Below are 10,047 nucleotides of genomic sequence, written 5' to 3' on the forward strand. Positions count from 1 at the left end.
AGTCCTCAGGTAGACCTATTATGGGGGTAATTGATAAGTTAAAGTAGAACTAGAAGCCGTGGCTGTTTCCAGGTGACAGTGAATTAGTTGATTAACAAATGCATTTATTTTAAATTATTCTGAGCTTACCTGTTGTGAAGAAGCATTCATTTTGTCTCATTATTTTTCTATACATGTCTGTAACAGGTTCTTGGCACAACCAATCACATAGCTCACATGTTCCAGTCTACCTGTTGTTCACAGCTAGCTGTCTCCAGAAAACAGTGAGTCGATCAACAAATAAATCTGTTTTTAATTATTCTTATCTGGTGTGAAGGTGCAGATGCATTGGTCTTTTGTCTTATTACTTCCCTGTACATGTCTGTAACAGGTTCTTAGAGAGACCACTGTTGCAGGTAGCTCATCTTTTCCAGTCTGCCTGCTTGTCGCTTACAGCCAGCTGTCTCCAAGTGTTTACGACACAGCCAACAGTAACATTAGTATAACATTTGTTTTTATGATTTTTGTGCAACAAGCTGCTCTAAATAAATTGCCCCTAGTGGGACTAATAAAGTTGTTTGAATTGAATTGATCACCAAATTAGTCTGTTTTAAATTTTTCTGATCTTACCGGTCATAAAGAAGCATTGATCTTGTGTGGCACATACCAGTAGTGGGGCTTGTTGAATTTCATTCAGTTTCACCAGCAGTGGGACAGGCCAACCTCCTCCAGCCCCCGAGGACCAAGCTCCAAATGGGAGACGGGCCTTCTGCTCCGCCGCTCCCATGCTATCCCTGACCATCTGAGGGCGCCACAGATTCTGGATGCTTTTTAAAAAGGCCTAAAACCCCACCTTTTTTTATGAAAGATTTTTGTTAGATTGTGTCAGATTGTTTGTGTTAGTTCTAGCCCTGTGTAGCCTGTCTTGTCATAGTTTTTTTTTTTTTTTACATTAGCTGCTGTTGCTTTTTTATGTTTTGTCCTGTTGCACTTTGTTTGTTCAATGTAAAGTGTATTTACAAATAAAATATTATTATTATTGCTATTGCTGATGCTCATCAACCATCACCAGCCACAAACTCCATCAACCAGTTGCAGGGCTTGCCGAAGCCCACCCACAACACTACAGGCCTCATAGAAAGGCCTCTTTTGCAAAGGCCCCTAAGCAGCAGAGGCAGCCATCTACTCATTTAAGGTTATGGAGGCCCATTTTTAAAAGTGTGCATTTCTGTAGAAGGCCTTGGGTAGAGATATTATACTGTAGGCTATGTATAATTGATGTATGTGTGATATAGTTGCTATTGTAACAGTCATGTTTAAGTACAGTTATTTCTGTGTTTATAAAGGAATTTCGACTTTAATAACTTTAATGGTATTTCTGTTTGAGATAGTGTGTATGATTGCAGAATGCATGCATTCCATTTACAGTTTTAATAGAACAAGGCTATTATATAAAAAGGCAAGTGTATAAAAATATATTAGATTAAAACGACATGAATGGTATCTAATTCTCAAGCTGTCAACATGTGACTTGATGACAGGGGATCCGTAACCAGTGTGCCAAATGTGGTTTTGATACATTAGCTGAATCCCAATCTGAGTGCGCAAACCACCCTTCCGCCCCTTCACACTTGAGCCTGAGTCCTGAGCACTTAATTAATGTCAGCTGGAAAGGCCAGAGGGTGCAAGGGCCCTGAATTAAATGCTATTAAAGCATTTCTGATACAACTCCTGTTTAGCGGCATTGTCGCCAAATGCAATTGGCTGTCACAAGCGAACGCATTGGAAAATTAGAAAAAATCATATTGAACCTTTGTAGACTAGGATTAGTCTACATATTGTGTAGGCCTATCACGTTTCATGCAGATTGGAGGAAAATCTGACATGTGGTTGAACAAAATTCGAACTCTGCACCTGCTGCTTGCAAGGCCGACTCCCTATCCACTGTGCTATGCCTGATCTTGCAAAGGAGAATTGCCCTAGTCCACAAGACATTTCAGCCGTTGGTGGCTTTGTCGCCAAATTCAATTGGCTGTCACAAGCAAACGCATTGGAATATCAACAATTCAAATCAATCCTTTGTAGACATTGGTCTCCAGATAATGTGTATTATTTTGTTTTGCAGATCAGTGAAAATCTGTAGGAGGAGTAGCATTTTAAGTGTTTTTCACTAAATCCAAAATGGCAGACAATTCAATATAGTATGCAAGACGTAATAGGGTTTGTTTAAGTCGGCTTGAGCCAAGGAATCATATAGCACCTTGATTTTGAAAATTGGACTTACGGTTCAAAAGTGGCGTGCATAAATGCATTGGCAACTTTGACATGTTGGTGGCGCTAGAGTGTAGGAGCTGAGGACATGGGTCTTGGTGAGAGGGGTCATGGGACTGTCCCGAATCAGTGTGCCAAATTTCATAACTTTCTACCATACGGTTCTATGGGCTGCCATAGACTCCAATGGCAGAAGAGTATAATAAAGAAAGAAAGAAAAAAAAAAAGGATGATAATAAGAAAAGGTAGAAACATAATGGTGCAAGTACAAGGCTAGACTGACGTGGCGACATGTTTGCCAAGGGTCAAGGATGGTTCCGAGAATTTCGAAAGTCACACATATTACTTACTCTGAACAATAGGCACAAGAGTCCCTGGTCTGTGAGCCAAATTTCACAACTTTGAACTGGCAGCAGCGACCGCAGCAGCATAATTACAATAACTATAAAAAGGCATTTTGGATGAACGGGAATCAAACCCTGAACTCGCTGCTTGCGAGACTGATACGCTACCCGCTGTTCCACGACGGATCTTAGGAACGCAATTCGCAGATTTGAGTGGATAATGTCAGCTTTTGCTTCCTCTTGGTAGAGTGAGTCCTGAGCACTTAATTAATGTCACCTGGTAGGGTTGCTTCCTCTCGGTAGAGTGAGAGGGGGGGGTGTCGTTGTTTAAATTGGCACACAGCGAAAAGTATACATAGCATAGCTCAACTATTTGTGACAGCGGCTGGTGATTTGGTCCGCAACTCGGCAAACCCCGAAATGCGCTAGAGGGCAAAATAGCTAAAAAAACTTTTTTTTCGTTTTTTGTTTTTTTGCGTATTACCAAAGTTGAAATTGTGAAGAACCTACTTACTATAACAGACAACAGTTTTAGGTTCACGAAATACGTTTAATTAGTCTGCAAACTAAGCTCGTTTTTAGCTGATTTCGAGCCGGGTTTGGGGGCGGGCAGATCGATTAGCATGATTTGTTTTCATTGGCTATTGCTTCCGGGTTCTCCGCCCCCCACCCTGCCCATAAGAACAGCACGCCGTCTTTGTTTACATTCTGTCCCAAGTTTACCATGGATGCTACAGCTTTTGCGAAAGCTCTGAACAAAGATCTGCTCAACGCCGCTCGACGATTCGACAATGGAGAACTTATGGATTCGTACCTAAAGGACTACATGGATGTTGACGATGGTACAAACTCGGAATGTGGTAGTGAAGAAGAGGACAATGCTTCTGATCTCGAGCTGGAAGTCGATGAAGATGGAGAAGACGGGGATGACATCCAGGACATGGAAAGAGTTTTACGAGCAATCGATATTGTTACCGTGAACATCGACTGTGAAACAGAAGAAATGGACAGGATCAAAAACTTTGATTGCAAGTGCCAAGTGAGACGAAAGGAGAATTCTGCTGTGGCTCCTACCTCTTGCCTTCGCAAAGTGAACCCTGAAGTGGTTTACCGGTCGAGACTGAACATGGCAGCTAGAACTCCAGGAGAGCAGGACTCGTTCGTTCACGCAGTTTTGTACTTGATGAACTGTGATACAGAGCTGACTGTTTCAACAAAGCAGGTGGCTGCCAAACGAAAGTTGCGTCGAACGACGTACCAGATTCACACGACGGTTGTCTGCCGCCAAGCTTTCTGCTTTTCTATAGGGTAAGCTATCTTTATACTATCTGTGCTGTTTACATTTACGTTAGTCGTTTAGCAGTAGCTCCTTTCTAAACAAGTGACTGAGTCTAGCTAGCATAACAAAGGCACTAGCACTAACAAAGGCTAGCTAGCTAACGTTAGCTAACATGCTAGTTAGCTGAGCTAGCCCTTTGTTCCTAAACTAGCCAGCGAGGCAGCTAATATCGAGCTAGCTAGCTAACTAGGTAGCTATATTACAGAGAGAAACAGAATGAGAGAGCATGAGAGGTATGTTAGTCTGACACCTTTGTTTTTTGTTTTGGTTACAGCATGAGCAAAAACAAGCTCCAGGCCATAGCCCAAGACTACCAGGAGAATGGTGGACAAGTGCGAGAAAGGAAGAAAGGTCCACGTACAAACCGCTACTTCCTTAAGAAAGAGGACATCGAACGAGTTGTGACGTTCATCGGCAACTACGCTGAAGACCATGCCATTGTCTTGCCTGGCAGACACCCTGGTCACAGGGATTTAACTGCAAAGTTGCTGCCATCCAATGTCTCCAAAGCTTCAGTGTGGCGGCTCTACAAAGATGCTGTGGAAAAGCTTGGTATGTAAAAGTTGGATAAATACATACATATCAAATACAAACATCCTATGGTTAAAAACATACATATTTAATTCAATATCATACTAATAAAATATTATTTATTTTCAGAACACCGTGTTGTGGCTCTGGACACCTTCAGACGGCTGTGGAAGTCATTGCTCCCTCACATAGCAAGCACCAAACCCCGGACAGATCTCTGCTGGCAGTGTCAGAGCAACAACTATCAAGTTTACCGAAGTGCCAACCTGCCTGACCACGTGAAATCAGCCAAGCTGAAGAAGCAGGAGCAGCATCTCAACCTTGTTCTACAGGAGCGGTCACTCTACAATGACATGAAAGCTACATGTGCCAAGACCTGTGAGGATTTGCAGCTCTCCCTTGGCCCCTCCACACCAGCCAGCAAGAAGATCACTATGCACTACAGCTTTGATTTTGCACAACAGGTGAGAATACGTTCATCCTATGATGAGTGTGTTGTGATGTGATGTGGTATGGTTAGGGTTACATGTGTGTTTTTGATTTTCAATGCATCTCATCTTTTCCTTTTCTTCCTATTTTTTCCTTTGTCTCTTAGGTTCACTTCCCTTCTGACCCTTTTCAGCCAGGACCCATGTACTTCTTGACTCCTCGTAAGTGTGGCATTTTTGGTGTCTGCTGTGAGGGAATACCGAAGCAAGTGAACTACCTGATCGACGAAGGGATGGCCTCAAGCAAGGGCAGCAATGCAGTCATCAACTACGTGCATCATTTCTTCAACAACTATGGAGTTGGAGAAACACACGTGGACCTTCATTGCGACAACTGCCGTGGACAAAACAAGAACAATTTTGTGCTGTGGTACTGTGCTTGGCGGACCATGCACAAGCTTCACCTGCAGCTGGACGTCCACTTCCTGATTGCAGGCCACACCAAGTTTGGCCCTGACTGGTGCTTCGGCCTGGTCAAGCAGAGCTTCAGGAAGACCAGAGTGGACACTCTGTCTGCCATTGCTGGAGTCGTCAGGGACAGCTCTCCTGTGAAGCACGTCAACATCCCCCAGCTTGTTGGACTGGAAGACGGCACCGTGCTTGTTGAATGCTACAACTGGCAAGAGCATCTGAAACCCTACTTCCGGGCACTCCCACAGATTTCGAGTTACCAGCACTTCAGGTAATTATCATGCATTAGCTAGTCTATTTAATCAACACTTTCTGGTACTATTTTATGTATATGGAGTGCCAGTACTGTGGCCAATAGTTTAATGTACTTTCTTCCTTCTATTCTATTGCAGTTTTGATGCAGAGAGACCTGGCATGGTTGTGGCCAGAGAACACCGTGATGCACCAGCAGTTGAGTTTCAGCTGCTGCGCAAGCCTGATGTCCTGCCCCCCAGAGAAGGTCTTCCTGTGCAAGCCCCACCCGGACTGGACATGGCCAGACAGACATATCTCTTTAACAAGATCAGAGAGTTCTGTTCTGATGAGGGACGAGACATCACATGTCCCCCGCCAAACTCCACAGCAGCTCAGAACAAGACTGTCCGCTTGTAGATTCACTGCAGATCATCAGGACGGACAGCACTGCAGGAGAAAGGCCACAGCCTTTTCCTGTTTGTATACTGAAGCATTGCTTGTTCTCTTGCACAGACTTGCGCACACTTGCACAGACTGCATTGTTCGAATATTGAATACTGAGCCGAGTACTGTTATTACCTTGAGTATTGAGCTGGGGACTGTTATTACTTTGTTGTACACTTGATCACAATGAACACTATGCACCTTGTTATTACTTTGTTGTGCACTTGATCACATTGAACACTATGCACCTTGTTATAACTTTGCTGTGCACTTGATCACAATGAACACTATGCACCTTGTTATTACTTTGTTGTGCACTTGATCACATTGAACACTATGCACCTTATTACTTTGTTGTGCACTTGATCACAATGAACACTATGCACCTTGTCTATACAACAGACAACTGACTGTACACTTTAACACTTAGACTGTTGCCTTTTTTTGTACACTTTACTACTTATGCTTGACCTCATTTGAAAGCTTACAATCTGCACTTTCATAATCTGTAAAAAACTGAAAAATGAAAATGTCTAGTTGAGGACCAAATTACCAGCGGCGGTCACATTTACTTCTTCAGAATCCAGACAATCACGTGAACATTTCCATGTATAATATGTCCTTCGGTCTTTAGAAGTGTAGGAGAGGTGAAGAGTTAGAAACAGTTAGAGATTCTAGAGCGAAGAGAGATTTTCTAGAGTGTGGCTCCATTGATTTCAATGGAGGGGGGGGGTCATTATTCGAACTGTCACAGAGTGAAAAATATACATCGAAGAGCTTAGCTTTTTTTGATTTTATGAATCCCAAGAGTCGTGTGAACGTTTTGATATATAATATATGTATGAGCTGTGAGAATTACAAGAGGGATGGCAGTTTAAAAAAAGGTGTGACTTTTTTCAAAATGCTCTGAAACTGGTGAAAATGTGCAGAAGACAAAAAGTGTTCCTTTCATTCTGCAATCAAACAAATGAAGAAATAATGAAACCATGGGGTGTTTTGAACTCGGCATGAGCCAGGGAATCCATTGCTACCATAATTTTGAAGATTGGACATACAGTTCAAAAGTTACTAGCATAAACGCAACTCCAACTTTGACACGCTGGTGGCGCTAGAGTGCACGAGATGTCAACATAAGGCTTAATGACAGATGTCATGGGTGTGTCCCGGATGAGTGTGCCAAATGTGGTTTTGATAGATTAAAACATTACTGAGATATGACCCCAGTTCCTGTTTTGCAGCTTTTCTGACAATTTTGATTGGCTGTCACGAGCGAACGCAATGGATAATCAAGAATCCCTGTAAGACTTTTGTGGACATCGGTCTATAGATTTTGCATACTGCGTTTCGTGCAGAGTGGTGAAAAAATCTAGGAGGAGATACATTTTAAGTGTTTTTCACAAGATCCAAAATGGCAGGAAATCCAATAAGGCGGAAAATGATGTCATGGAGTGCGTTGAACTCGGCTTGAGCCAAGGAATCCAACGGTACCTCGTTTTTGAAGATCTGGCTTACAGGTCAAAAGTTGTGTGCACAAACGCACCTCCAACTTTGACATGTTGGTGGCGCTAGAGGGTTCGAGCTGTGTACATGGGTCTTGGTGAAAAGACTCAGGGGACTGTCATGAATAAGTGTGCCAATTTTCACAACTTTTTACTATATGGTTCTATGGGCTGCCATAGACTCCAATGCCAGAGGAAGATGAAGAATAACTAGAAAGTACATTTCCTGGAGAAAATGTGAGGTGGGCTAGCTCCTGCAGCTGTATGTAACAGCTACTGCTAGAACTACTACGGACCAGGCAATCTCCATGCACCCACCGGCGAAGACCGTGCGTCTCTAGCCCAATCAGGGGCTGAGTTGTGGGGTCTGTGGTGTGGACAGTGGCATGGTGGTGAGACTCCGCCTCCTCAGGTCAGAGCTGGTCGAGGACAGTGTACCCCTCTCCGGACCACCTACCCGCCCGCACCGGTGAAGACCATGTGTCTCTAGCCCAATCAGGGGCTGAGTTGTGGGGCCCGTGGCATAGATAGTGGCGTGGTGGTGAGACTCCGCCCCCCCAGGTCAGAGCTGGTCGAGGACAGTGTACCCCTCTCCGGGCCACCTACCCGCCCGCACCGGTGAAGACCATGTGTCTCTAGCCCACTCAGGGGCTGAGTTGTGGGGCCCGTGGTGTAGATTGTGGCGTGGTGGTGAGACTCCGCCCCCTCAGGTCAGAGCTGGTCGAGGACAGTGTACCCCTATCTGGGCCACCTACCCGCTCGCACCGGTGAAGACCATGTGTCTCTAGCCCACTCAGGGGCTGAGTTGTGGGGCCGTGGATAGTGGCGTGGGGGTGAGACTCCGCCCCCTCAGGTCAGAGCCAGTCAGGGACAGTGTACCCCTCTCCGGGCCACCTACCTGACTCATCCGGTGAAGATCGTGTGTCTCTTGCCCACTCAGGGGCTGAGTTGTGGGGCCGTGGATAGTGGCGTGGGGGTGAGACTCCGCCCCCTCAGGTCAGAGCCAGTCAGGGACAGTGTACCCCTCTCCGGGCCACCTACCTGACTCATCCGGTGAAGATCGTGTGTCTCTTGCCCACTCAGGGGCTGAGTTGTGGGGCCCGTGGCGTGGATAGTGGCGTGCTGGTTAGGCCCCGCCCCCTTGGGTAACAGCTAGTCGGGGACAGTACAGTGACCTCTGGGCAATTTCCATGCATCCACCAATGAAGACTGTGTCTCTAACCCACTCGGGGGTTGAGTTGTGGGGCCCGTGGCGTAGATAGTGGCGTGGTGGTGAGACTCCGCCCCCTCAGGTCAGAGCTGGTCGAGGACAGTGTACCCCTCTCCGGCCCACCTATCCACCCGCACCGGTGAAGACCATGTGTCTCTAGCCCACTCAGGGGCTGAGTTGTGGGGCCGTGGCGTGGATAGTGGCGTGGGGGTGAGACTCCACCCCCTTGGGTCAGAGCCGGTCGTGGACAGTATAGGCCATGCCGGGCTACCCACCTGCCTTCACCAGTGAAGACTGTGTACAGTGCACTGACATCCGGGCAATCTCCATGCACCCACAGTGAAGACCGTGTGTCTGTAGCTCACTCAGGGGCTGAGATGTGGGGACAGTGGAGTGGATAATGGCGTTGTGACGAGACTCCGCCACCTCGGGTCAGAGCCGGTCTAGGACAGTGTACTGCTCCCCGGACCACCCGCATGCACCCAACCATGAAAACTGCATCTTTAGCCAACTCAGGGGCTGAGATGTGGGGACGGTGGCGTGGATAGTGGCGTGGTGGCGAGACTCCGCCCCCTCAGGTCAGAGGTTGTTGGAGGCAGGTCAGTGATTGCCAGGCCATCCCCATGCACCCCTCATTGGAGACCATGTGTCTATAGCCCACTCCGGGGCGGAGCAGTAGCTGTTGAGGTGTTGTATGGAAGTTGAGGTTAGAAGCAGTAGCAGTGAAAAGCAGTAGGTGTTTGTTATAAGTACTGCTAGTACTACACTCAAAAATAGATTAGACCACTCATCATAACTCATAGTTTTATTCAGTTCAATAGCTGAAAGAGGAGAAAATATATTAATATGAGTTTGCAGCCTGAAAATATTCTGAATATTTCTAAGAAAGATGGATGGATGCAAGAAAGAAAGAAACAAAGAAAGAAGGATGGATGGATGGATGGATGAAAAAAAGAAAGACGGATGGATGAAAGAAAGAAAGATGGATGGAAGAAAGAAAGAAAGTAGGATGAAAGATGAAAGAAAGAAAGAAGGAAGGAAAGAAGGAAGGATGGAACGATGGAAGGAAGGATGGAAGGAAGGAAGGAAGGAAGGAAAGAAAGAAAGAAGGAAGGATGGAAGTAAGGAAGGAAGGAAGGAAGGAAAGAAAGAAAGAAAGAAAGGAAATGAATGAAGGATCGAAGGAAAGAAAGAAAGAAGGAAGGGAAGGAAGGAAGGATGGAAGGAAGGAAAGAAAGAAAGGAGGAAGGAAGGATGGACGGATGGAAGGAAGGAAGGATGGATGGATGGAAGGAAG

This window comes from Borostomias antarcticus (genome assembly GCF_949987555.1).
Source record: "Borostomias antarcticus genome assembly, chromosome: 5".
Lineage (NCBI taxonomy): Eukaryota > Metazoa > Chordata > Actinopteri > Stomiiformes > Stomiidae > Borostomias > Borostomias antarcticus.